This window comes from Borostomias antarcticus (assembly GCF_949987555.1).
Source record: "Borostomias antarcticus genome assembly, chromosome: 21".
Taxonomy (NCBI): Eukaryota; Metazoa; Chordata; class Actinopteri; order Stomiiformes; family Stomiidae; genus Borostomias; species Borostomias antarcticus.
Genome location: NC_140254.1, coordinates 12,469,404 through 12,482,357, shown reverse-complemented (window position 1 = coordinate 12,482,357; position 12,954 = coordinate 12,469,404).

Sequence of the window (12,954 nt, the reverse complement as noted above, 5' to 3'; positions counted from 1 at the left end):
TGCACCACTGTACACTCGAACCAACACCTGACAACACTTGAGCAATTGAACACCTTGTCTATACAATAGACAACTGACTCTGCACTACTGTACACTCTATCACTTGAATCAACACCTGACAACACTTGAGCAATTGAACACCTTGTCTATACAATAGAGAACTCACTCTGCACTACTGTATACTACTGTACAGTATACTTGACATGTTAGGTAATTGCACTGCCTGTATCATGGACACAGTCACAGCCATCCATGATCAGATACTGCTGTCTGGCCATGTCCAGTCCAGGTGGGGCTTGCACCTGAAGACCATCTTTGGGGGGGCTGGACATCAGCGTTGCACAGCAGCCGACACTTGACTGGTGTTGCATCACGGTGTTGCTAGGGTAGTTCACTTGCTTTTATGGTACCTAAACATAAAAAAGCTCAATTAATGAACAGAAATACTGATCAGAAGCCATATTACAAGAAATTCCTAACTTGCAGATCCCATCATAATTGTAGGTTATGGGTTACGATTTGCTCAATACCTACTGGAGAAAAACATCCTCTCTTAATCCCTTCACTTTAAACTTAAGACATAATGACATACATGCAGGGGTCAACATTAACTTTTTAGCTCACCAGCCAAATGTCTGGTAGATGAAAAATTGTACCTGCCAAACTTTTTTTTCCCCAGCCAAAAATAACATTTATATAAAGCCTTTTTTGTGTTGCGTAGACATACAGTACATTTAATCTGCATAATAACATGATATGGTGGTGAATAAAAACAATAAAATTCCTGGTGCCACAGCACAGGTGGTGTTGTAGTCCTATCCCCAACTGAAAATATTGATCTAGTGATTAGTCAATCCATTGCTGAATCACAAACTACTAAGTTATCCCATAGGAATGAGCCTATAACCATACCAGCTGTGCAAGCTGACTTTGCTAGCTACCTAACCTAGCCCTAATGATATTGTCCTGCTCGATTGCTGTGCAACATATCAACTGACCAGTTGTTAAATGTATTTCACAACACTGGTTATTCTACTCATGAGACAATCCCAGTCAGCTGACGTTGCTTGCTGTGTGAATAGTTTAGCTATGTACGTTGTCAGGCAAGTGTTGGTGACAAGGACTAGCTAGCTTGTGGTAGCTAACCTTAGCTAAAGCACTTTGAGAGAAAGTGCACAGTATCTCCAACTCCTCGGGCCTTGAGTTAGGTAGCTAACACTAGCTAGCATGTTAGCTAGCACTAGCTAACGTTAGCTAGCTATCATTGGGCTTAATTTCCTGAACTTAGCTTTAGCTTAGCGTGCAGCCAGGTTATGGGTTACTGTTTACTTCAGATATTACTCTACATTTCAACTAGCCCTTCTCAGTCCCGTTGCTGCATTCCGCTCGCTCATGCCAGACAACAGTCCTTTTCTGGTCCATTCACTTTGCCGTCAAAATAAATCGGTGTCGGCCTAGTTAGGAGAGGCGCTCATATTTACAAGTGTCAGATAAACATGAAACTTCACTTACCTAAGCAAAAGGGTCTATTTTAACAAATGCTGGGTTTTGAAGCCTCGGCGCTACCATTAAATAACTTATTTAGACGCGTTCTGTCCAAGTGAAATTATTTTTCCGAGGTAGTCTTCTTCTGTGGTAGTGGCGGTGCTTTGAAGCTTCAACCCAGCATTTGTTAAAATCATGGATGTATTAATAGAACTGGATACAGCCACTCCATTCACTGACCGCTATCAACAATGAAGCCCTATTGAACCGCGCCATCTTGGCAAATTTGTAGTCATTTGACCATATCCGGTGACTTTTGTACTTGCGCAGTTGTGCTTTTCTGGCCTTCCGGTGACTTTTGTACTTGCGCAGTTGTGCTTTTCTGTCCTACGCACGTCCACGGTCAACGTTGGCGTTGACCGCTTCTAGCTATCGAATGGCCGACTGGTGTAAGATGGATAGCCTAACGTTAGAGAGATAAATGTAGTCTATGGTTATGTTAATAAAGCTAACAATGATGTTGTAACATGCATGCAGCACTGCCGATCTGAACGATTGATTCATTATTACCATGGATCGGTATTGGGATTGATCAAGGGCGAGTGTGAAATAGCAGCCACGAACTCAGCGGGTTATCCGAGATGCGGTAGCAGTGGCCAAAGCTCCTGCTGGCGGGGAGTGAAGCTTTTCAACTCGCCGGTCACTGGCTCCCTGGAGGAATTTAGCCTGGCTGCAATAACGTTATCGCGAACGGAATGAATACCATCTACTAGCAAACAAAACATGTTCAGTTATATATAACCTGTTAAAACTAAGATGCCTGGATGAAAAAATAATTTCTCCAATGGATATATTTTACAAAAACAGGTTAATATGCAAGCCGGTTTTCATTGCTAAATCAAAGCGGGGAGAGCCGGGAACGTGCGTGGACGCGCGTCGGACAGAAAAGCTCAACTGCGCAAGTACAAAAGTCACCGGAAATAGCAGAATGACTACAAATCTAGCCAAGATGGCGCGGTTCAATAGGCCTTCACTTTAGATTTCGAATCCTGGGGGCTTGGTTAAAATAGACCCTTTTGCTTAGGTAAGTGAAGTTTCATGTTTATCTGACACTTGTAAATATGAGCGCCTCTCCTAACAGTTACAGGCTGCAATGAAATCATTGCATTCACATGTGTCTCTGACTTAGCAAGTATATTAAACCAACTATCCCTAAAAGTGGCCTTTTTCCAATCGGAATATGCGTAAATACTCTTAGGGGCATTTGAATAGGCAAAATGTCTGCATACAAAGCAGTATGCTGCATCCTTGGATTGAGAATATTCCAGCCAAGGATGCTCTTTATACCACTCACTGTGGAAAGATCTTCTTGCCTCTCCCCATAAGGTTTGTGCAAAGGCGTTCAGATGTGGCTGCATCGGTCCATCAGTTTTATATTTTGATACATCTAAAATGAGAGAAAATAAGCAATTAGGGGAATTAATTTACTACTGTATCAGTACTTACTAAACAATCCAACTGTCCTACTCAAATCCCATTTGCCCACTCACAGCCTAGTGTGAAGCACCTTGCATTAACTTCAACATCAGCCTAAACCATGCACAATTCTGAACAAGTAGGCTACAGTAAGAACCAACACCACAGGCTACACTAGCCAATATCCGAGAACATGAAAGCCATGTTGTTATATAGAACTCTGTTAATAGTGAACTAATACACTGTACCAAGAGGTCCAGCTGGACGTAGTATGGATCTGAGTGCCACTGCTCCTGTCGGTCTGTCCATCATTGTCCCTTTCTTCATCACTGTTCTGCTCTCCCCCTCTTTCTGAGTCACTTTCTTCTCTCTCAATGGCTCTGTCTTGGTCTCTGGTGTTTTGTTCTTCACAGTCATCACTCAGTTCTTCTTCATTGCTCATTCCTCCCTTACTCATGCTTTTCTCTTCTCTTCCTTGACTGTTCTCCTGTCCCTTACTCTGCTCTTCGCCTTTGTCTGACTCCCCTCCTGTCTTTGTTTTTTGGGTTGAAAAAAGCTGGCTATGCCACCTTCCTTTTCATTTTTACATCTGCTGGACCTACAGTATTCAAGAAAAGAGGGGGTTAAAGCCATGCCATACATAGTACTGGGTACTCGATTTATGAGCTAAGCTAGCAAGCTATGGCTGTAGCTTGGCAATAAGCAGTCAACTTTTGCTGTTGTAGATTTCGTGCTTTTCTCTAAACACAGCACGCACACACACCGTCCTACCTATCCCCATCTCACTATGACAGCCTCATTATTGTCTCACTTGCTAAAGTAACACTGTGCTACTGATTGTAGCTAGCTACACAACTTTGTGTTGCAACTTGTTTCTGTGAGCTCCTACATTCCTTTTGTAACGTTTATTGACAACAGTGCGCGATGAGGAAAACTGTCTCATTTCACTATAGTGCAAACTAGCAAACGTTGATGTGAAGCTAGATACCCCTCGCCTCAGTATGTACACCAAAGAGTTTAGAATACCTCTAACTACACCAGTTATGTGGTTGAGCACTTCTATCACATATTTCACATTGTCAAACTTGACAGAACACTTGAACATTTTGAACATAGAGCAACAACAAACAAATTATAGTTTGCTTACCTGACTGTCACTAGTTAGCCCAGTATTGTGGTTTCGGCAGGTCAGTCAGGTGGGCGGGTCACAGGTGCAACCATTTTTTTCTTTATTTAGGGGGTGGGGGCAAAGTTAATTCTAAACTGGTGAGTTAAAAGTTTACACGAACTACGGAGAAATATCACCAACATTTATAATCAACATAAAAAAATATTATTAATAGATTCATTGCCTACAGTTAGGGTGGCAATTGGGGTGGCAAGACATTTTTCTCAGGTGGCATCTGCCCCCCCGTAGAACCGCCACTGCCGTTCATGGTAGCTAACTTTAGTTTACCATATTTGTCACACAAGCTGCAGGCCAACCTATGTGCTAGCTAGCCAGCCAGGTTGTTTTGCCAGCTCAGTCAGCTAGATAGAACAAGCCAGCCAATGCAAAACGTGGATATTCAAGATTTATTGGCCATGTACGTATATGGTAGACACATACCAGGAATTTGTCTAGGGCATGGGTTCCCAAACTCCATCAATGTGGGCCTCTATGGAGTCAAAATGAGGCCAGAAAGCATTGTAAACGTAAGTGAAGTATTGTAAACGTAAGTGAGGTATTGTAAACAAAAAAATATGAATTGTAAATGTAAGTGAAGTATTGTAAACGTAAGTGAAGTATTGTAAACAAAAAATATATAAATAATCACTTAATTATTAAAAAATAAAATAAAATTTGCATTTACGATACTTTTTTGCGTTTACAAAACCTTTTCTGCGTTTACAACACTTTTCTGCCTTTACAATACTTTTTCTGCGTTTACAAAACTTTCTTGCGCTGCAAAACATTCTGGCCTCTCTTTGACGTGGGGGCGGGGTTAGATGAGTGGCGTGTCCAGAGAGGAAGAGGCGGGGTTTCGGGATGCCCAACGTTTTTTGGACTTCTTCTATGGTTTTGATTTATATATGGCGGTGGGCATCCCGAAACTCCGCCTCTTCCTCTCTGGACACGCCACTCATCTAACCCCGCCCCCACGTCAAAGAGAGGCCAGAATGTTTTGCAGCGCAAGAAATGTTTTGTAAACGCAGAAAAAGTATTGTAAAGGCAGAAAAGTTTTGTAAATGCAGAAAATGTTTTGTAAACGCAAAAAAGTATTGTAAATGCAATTTTTATTTTATTTTTTAATAATTAAGTAATAATTTATATATTTTTTGTTTACAATACTTCACTTACGTTTACAATACTTCACTTACGTTTACAATACTTCACTTACGTTTACAATTCATATGTTTTTGTTTACAATACTTCACTTACGTTTACAATGCTTTCTGGCCTCATTTTGACTCCATAGGCCTCCCCTCTGAAACAGTGACACACCCGCGCCCCCCCCCAACCCCCCAAATTTGTCCATTTTGCAAGGCAGCGCTAGCTAGCCTATAACGTTACATAGCTAAGTTAGCTCGGTGGCACCTGCTGTTGCTAGTTAACGTGTGACGTATGACGTTTTCGCACAATACATTCTTGCCTGCGGGGGGAGGCTCTCTCTGCACTATCCGCAAATTTAGTATACATCTCTCCCATTATTTATTTAGATTTTCTGACCTTTAAAATCAGGTTTCATTCATAAAACCGTAGAAAATTCAACAATTTTTTTTTTCTTTTTTTTTTTCTTCTAACCATCCCTCCACACCTCCCCTGAATTTCTTTGGGGCCCCCCAGGGGAGGGTTTGGGAATGCCTGGTCTAGGGTAATATCATACGCTGTTTCAGATGACATAAGATATAGCTAAGCTTGATAGTCTTGGCTCAAGCCTTGCATTTTTTGAAACATTTTAGCCCATCAGGTCTGTTTATTTTGCATTATGCCTGTGTATCCTGCTGTTTTCTTAGTGATTGAGCTAGGCCACTTGATAATTGAGATCTCATAATATCAAATCGAATTTTAATTGTGTAGCGCATTTCATACACAGACGCAATACAATGGGCTTTACAGAGAGCAATGGGGGGATGGACATACTGTAGGTCCTACTCCTACATATCCCAGAGGGAAGCAAAAAACGAGTTCACCCAAGGGCCAAATAATTGAGCTGTAAAAATTCTTCCCTGGCCTCTCTCAAACGAGACGATCGAGCAAGCTCCTTTAAAATGTTAAAGTCTATTGGCTAAGAACATTTACAGAGCAATAAACATGGGCTAAATACTTCATAAGAGACATGACTATCAGTAGAGTAGATAAATAGTTAGACATTTTGCCTACATGGTAGTCCATAATAGGATATTTAATTGCAGCAGACAGGCTCCTAAAGAATTTAGAGTAAATTAGGTAGCTGCTAAACAGAAGTGGGGTGACAGAAAGCAGAGAGCCAAGAATAAAAAGGGGCTTGATAGGGACAGCTGGCGACATAATGGGATGGAGCTGCGAGGCCATAAGCGCATTCACCAATTAGCCACAACTGTCTTCACCTGCGGCGAAGCGTGCCGCCGAGGTACTAGGCACCTCTGGATCGGGGGGGGGGGGGGGCAGGACTGTGGAGCCATAACAGGGGTTCTGTAAAGGTCTAGTCTCAGAGTTCTAGTTTCAGGGTTCTGTAGAGGTCTAGTTTCAGGGTTCTGAGTCTCGGGGTTCTGTAAAGGTCTAGTCGTGGGGTTCTGTAAAGATCTAGTCGCAGGGTTCTTAGTCTTCGTGTTCTTTAAAAGTCTCAGGGTTCTTACTCTTAGTGTTCTCAGTCTCGGGATTCTGTAAAGGTCTAGAGCACCTGGATTAAATGTTGTTTGTGACTGAGAGAGGATAGATGGATGGTGATGTCATTGCTGTGGGCTTTAGGCTCCCTGAAAGCCTGTTGTTATTCTCTACCTCTATCTCTCTCTCTCTTTCTCTCTCTCTCTCTCTCTTTCTCTCTCTCTTCCTCCCTCTCTCTCTCCCTCTCTCCATGCCCCCCCAGCTCTCTGTCTGCAGCAGTGATGACCTCACTCTGTGGGGAGTCTCCATAGCTCTCTGCCTCCACTGTGTACAACAGTTTCAGTGTACCACACTACACTACACTACACTACAGTACAGTTGCATTACAGTACAGTACAGCACAGTTACACTACACTACAGCACAGTTACACTACAGCACAGTTACACTACACCACAGTACAGTTACACTACACTACACCACACTACAGTACAGCTACACTACAGTACAGTTACACTACACCACACTACAGTACAGCACAGTTACACTACACTACGGTACAGTTACACTACACTACACCACACTACAGTACAGCTACACTACACTACACTACAGTTACACTACACTACAGTACAGTTACACTACATGAAAGTTACACTACACTACAGTACAGTTACACTACACTACAGTTACACTACACCACACTACAGTACAGTTACACTACACTAGTGCACATGATTCAAGATTCCTTTATTCGTCACATGTAATGAACAGTGTACAGTCACAGTGAAATGTTACTGCTGGCTCCAAGATAGTTACAGATGAACCGCTAAACATGTAGGCCAAATGCACCATCAGTTCAGCAGGTTCATTAAAGAAACAGTCATCAAGATAATCTGATCTGCAGCTCAGAACAATAGGCTTATTTGTGTGCAAATGAATGTAAAATTGGCTTGTGCTCTTATTACAATTGTCCTTAGCAAAGCTCAAATCAAAACTACGCCCCTGCATAGTGTTGACAGTGTCTTCATAGACGCGCACAGTAAGGTGTTAGTATCAGTGCATTTCTCTACATTGAGCTGAAATTAAACGAGTGCACATAAAACACATATTACTATTGTCTGCAGCAGTGATGACCTCACCCTGGAGAGGCTCTCTGCCTCCACTGTACACAACAGTCCCAGTGTACCACACTACACCACAGTACACTTACACTACACTACACCACAGTACAGTTACACTACACTACAGTTACACTAAACTACACCACAGTACACTTACACTACACTTACACTACACTACAGTACAGTTACACTACACTACAGTTACACTACACTACACCACAGTACACTTACACTACACTACAGTTACACTACACTACAGTTACACTACACTACACCACAGTACACTTACAGTACACTTACACTACACTACAGTTACACTACACTACAGTTAGACTAGTTACACTAACCCTACAGTACAGTACAGTTACACTACAGTGACAGTACAATGTTATCTAGCTAGCTCTAGCCATCTTGTCGTCGACATATTCGGGCATCATATACACATAGCAGATTGTAGAGCATAATCGTTTGTATTAATTAGATTACGATGTATAATTTTACTTTACGTTGCCCTAAAGTTAACATATCGGTAGCCTAATGCCACTGACCCAAAACTATTTAGCAAGCTAATAAACAGCAACAACTGCTAAAGGTGCATCGTTGTTGTTACTGAAACTTTTGGACACAGCTACAGTGACCTAGCTAGCATTAGCTAGTGTCGAATGGCTAATGCCAGCTGCGTGGTGCACTTACAAATCATGGTGGCTAGCGAGTAAAGCAGCAGGTTCTGCTGGAATTCCTCTGGCTGCAACATCGTTGAACGCGAGAATCATTCAGCTAGTATTTTCAATAAATACAACGATACCCCTTATGTGCAATACAAAGAACCTTGATGAACGTTAGCTAGCTAGCAAGCGAGCAGTATAGCCTGTCATGTAGCTAGCACCAGCCAGCGAACTCACAAAACAAGTCAAGAAGGGGGTATTTGATAAATTGATTACATTTCGAGAATCTACATAGTTACGTTCTCGCCTGAACTGTTAACATTTTAATAAGTGACATAGCACCTGGCGTACAGACAAAATTACAACAGTTGAGTAATAGCGGTGGACGAGGCATGAACAACTTGTGACATCAGCGGCTCATGAATGAAACCCAGTGCTAGCAGCTGCTGTAACGCTTCAAAGATGAACTTTTCTCAACTCCCAACGCAAGCTACGCAAGCAACGCGACGCAACTGAACCACAACACAACCGCAATCAAAATTATGACACACGGTGCAGAGGGACGTGCTCCTCGGCCTCGGAATCCGGCCACTCCACGACGGCACTAAACGGACCCCCCAAACCACGGACCGGAGAGGACACCACGTACAGCAGGTAGCAAAACACACCAAAACAAACAGAAGCACGAAACGCAAGAGCAGAGAACGCGGAAGCAGCGAGCACGCAGATATAAGCGATCAGCAGTGATCGCAAGAGTGAACAATGACATGTTTTGACAGCTTAAATACATGCACTCTAGCGTGCTGGACCAATGCTATGACAGCTGACAGTCAGCTGATGGGTTGCTTCATTACAGGGTGTGACTGATTAGCCTCTGCCGATTAGCCCAGCATTGACGTCCGTGCCTCGCCTGAAGTTGCGTCGGAGACTTCATTTTTCGTACCGCGCTTGGTGTGAAAGGTTTGGCCGCGGAAATAAATTAGGCGAAATTCTCGATTTATTTTCGCTTTTCGTATTTGCTTTTTGGTCTGGAAACTAACCCTAACCCACGCCACAACACAACACAAAGCGGCCAAACTGTGGCCAGTTTGTGTTGTGGCCAGTTTGTGTTGTGTTGTGGCCGATTTGTATTGTGTTGTGGCTGGTTTGTGTTGTGGCCGGTTTGTGTTGTGTTGTGTCCAGTTTGTGTTGTGTTGTGGCCAGTTTGTGTTGTGTTGTGGCCGATTTGTGTTGTGTTGTGGCCGGTTTGTGTTGTGTTGTGGCTGATTTGTGTTGTGTTGTGGCCGATTTGTGTTGCGTTGTCACTTTTTTGTTGCGGTGTCACTTTTTTTTAATGCGTTGTCACTTTTTTAGATGCGTTGTCACTTTTTTTGATGTGTTGTGTTGTGACACTTCAGGGCCACCGTAGAAAACAACTTTACTGTACCAAAAATTAACTGACTTCAAAACCGAGGTCCCGAACCATGATTTTTGCGTACTTTTACACCCATATTAGGTAAGTTAGGTTTTTTGGACCCAATTTGCTTTGTATTTTGTATGCAGCATCAGTTCAGCAGATTCATTAAATAAACAGTCATCAAGATAATCTGATCTGCAACTCAAAACTGTGGGCCTACTTGCGTGTAAATTAGTGTTTAAAAAAATTGGCTTGTGCTCCAGGGTCCAACAATAAGGATTGCCCAACTGCCCAGGGTAAGTAAAATGCCACATCGGGCAAATAAATCAAGCAACTCACTTGCCTGATCGGGCAAGTAGTAAAATAGTTATAAAAATAAATGTTATTTTTTTACATTTTTATAATCCCCACCGCCCCCTCAATTTTTATCATTTATTTTCGATCATCGGCGTATCACAGCTAATGTTCTCTTGGGCTTAGCCCCCTCCCCTGTGCATTTGTCGTTGGCCAATCAGGAATTTAGTAGGCTAGCTTGTTGTTGGTCAATCAAGAATTGAGTAGGCTAGCTGTCAGTCAGACGTCTTTGAAATGGCGGAAGCACAAGCGAACTTTTCAAACGTCTTAGACAAAGGAGTATAGTTGGATCGCGTTGGAAGTTGCAGAGCAACCTTTCTATTGTAATGCTATGGAAACTGCTGTACATTAGCATTGAGGGACCAGCAGTTGCCGATTTTGATGCTGAGCCGATTGTACAGAGATGGCTGTCAGCAGGGCAGGGGGCACGTTGGATGTAATGTAATGATTTGGAATGAAATGAATATGCTGTTCAGGCTTCAGACTGTTAATCTGTCCTTGTTCTGCTTTATTTAGCTACTAAATAAAGATTAAACATAATGATCAAGTTTAGTCTTTGTTATTTGATAACCGCTACTAACAATAACAAGTTCTATAGGGGCAAGTAAAAATAGACTTCGGGCATGCAGATTTCTGAATGGGCAAGTGAAAAAATAAACCTTAGTGTTGGACCATGTGCTCTTATTACCAATGTCCCTACCAAAGCTCAAATCAAAACTACAGTCATCCATGATTGGATGGAATAAGTAGATGAGGATCAATTTGATAAACTGCTAGACTACATAGTAAATTGACGGATTAGGAACCCTGTAATGTCTAGATTGAAGATTCCTTTGCATGTAATGTACGGTGTACAGTCACAGTGTTGCTGCCGACTCCAAGATTATGCTCAATACAGATACGGCGAGGTGAGGTGTATTGAGGTTATGTTATACTCTTATCCTCTGGGTATAGTGCTACTATATGCTAGAGTCATTCAGGAGCCAGATGGCTTGCAGAAAGAAGCTCTTCCTGAGTCTCTCTGTGCTCGCCATGTGAGTGCACTGTATCTTTTGGATGCTGGGGTCTCTCAGGATCCTGTTGGCCTTGGTCTTGCATCTTCTGGAGTAGATGTCCTTTAGGTGGGGGAGTGTTTCCCCCCCAAGGTACATTCAGATGTTGAGAGAGAGAGAGAGAGCTGCTGTTCCTGTACCAGGTGGTGATTTTCCCAGTCAGAATGCTCTCGATAATGCATGAGTAGAAGCTCCGTCAAATCTGGTTGGACGCTCTGAATTTCCTGTTGTCTGAGGTGGTACAGTCTCTGATGTGCTTTCTTCACCAGTGTCTATGTGTATTGACCATGTCAGGTCCTTGGTGAACCGTTGATGATTAGAGGAGGGGTGTAGTTCCTCTCCTGTTTCCTCCCAAAGTCCACCAGCATCTCCTTTGTCTTGCTGACCTTCAGATGGAGGTTGTTTTCCTGACACCACTGGGTCATGAGCCTCACCTCCTCCAGGTAGGCCCTCTCATCAATGTTGGTGATCAGGCCTATCACTGCTGTGTTGCCCATAGCGTTAGCTACTGAGCCTAAGTTGAAAGCCACGGCTATGAAGAGCATAGCTTGCTGCTAACCTCACATACTGTAACTGAAGCCACAAAAGCTAGCTAGCTGGCTACACTAGGTTTTACTAGGTCAACTAGTTAGCTAACTTGCTTTTAGACGCTATCGTACACAACAGTCACAGTCTGGAACTACAACTGTTATGAAATGCTACAGGCTCTGTCTAAACGTGAGTGCTGAATGAGACGAGTGACAAGAAGGCAGAGCGAGTCAGAGAGAGGAGGTGGGGCTTATGTGGGCACTTCAGCGGTGTGTGTGTTAACTGCTATTCTTGTTTAACTCTTTGCCATGGAGATTTAAGATATAATAAACTACTGTGTGTAACTAACAGCCTGCGTACTAGTTTTCTGTAGCGTGGATAAACAGTATAACATGTTACTCCTCTCATGTTGGTGGTAACTCAGCTTAGCCTAGACTGACCACCTGGATATTTACATCACCAAAACAAGATGGCTCCCCCTCACCAGTACAAAATGGCTGGCTGACCACAGCCCCATACAACTCACACTCCATTCAACGTCATCCCAGCTTTAATGGGCAGACTGTGATTGTGAACCAGAACTCCAGCAGCACACATTGACACGTTCAAATTGCCGATTCATTGAAGTGGAAACAGTTGAGGGTCTTTTCACAGAAGTTTATTGATGGTTGCGATCGATGGACCTGGAAATGGTATTCGTTTTCCGGTCGCTAACACGGTGAAGCTTGCTGATTGAAGCGCAATGAAGCGTCAGGCGGAGCTAGCTTTTGTCTCAGGTGGGGTGTGTGTGTGTGTGTTGTGTGTGTGTTTGTGTCTTTCAAACGTCCTTCTCTAAGCTCCTCTTCGCTTCCTTTTCGGCACGTTTCCAAGGTAACAAACTTCTGTTTTTTGGGCAATACAAAGAGGTGCAGTTTTCATGGCCTTCACACACACACAACACACACACACACATACTGTCATCGTCCCACAAAACATACTCCCATTATCCTTCACACACACAGACACTTGTCATCTCATGTTATTATCCCAACACACACATGGTAGAAAACACTCTCTCACGCAAACACACTGACACTCCTGCAACTGACA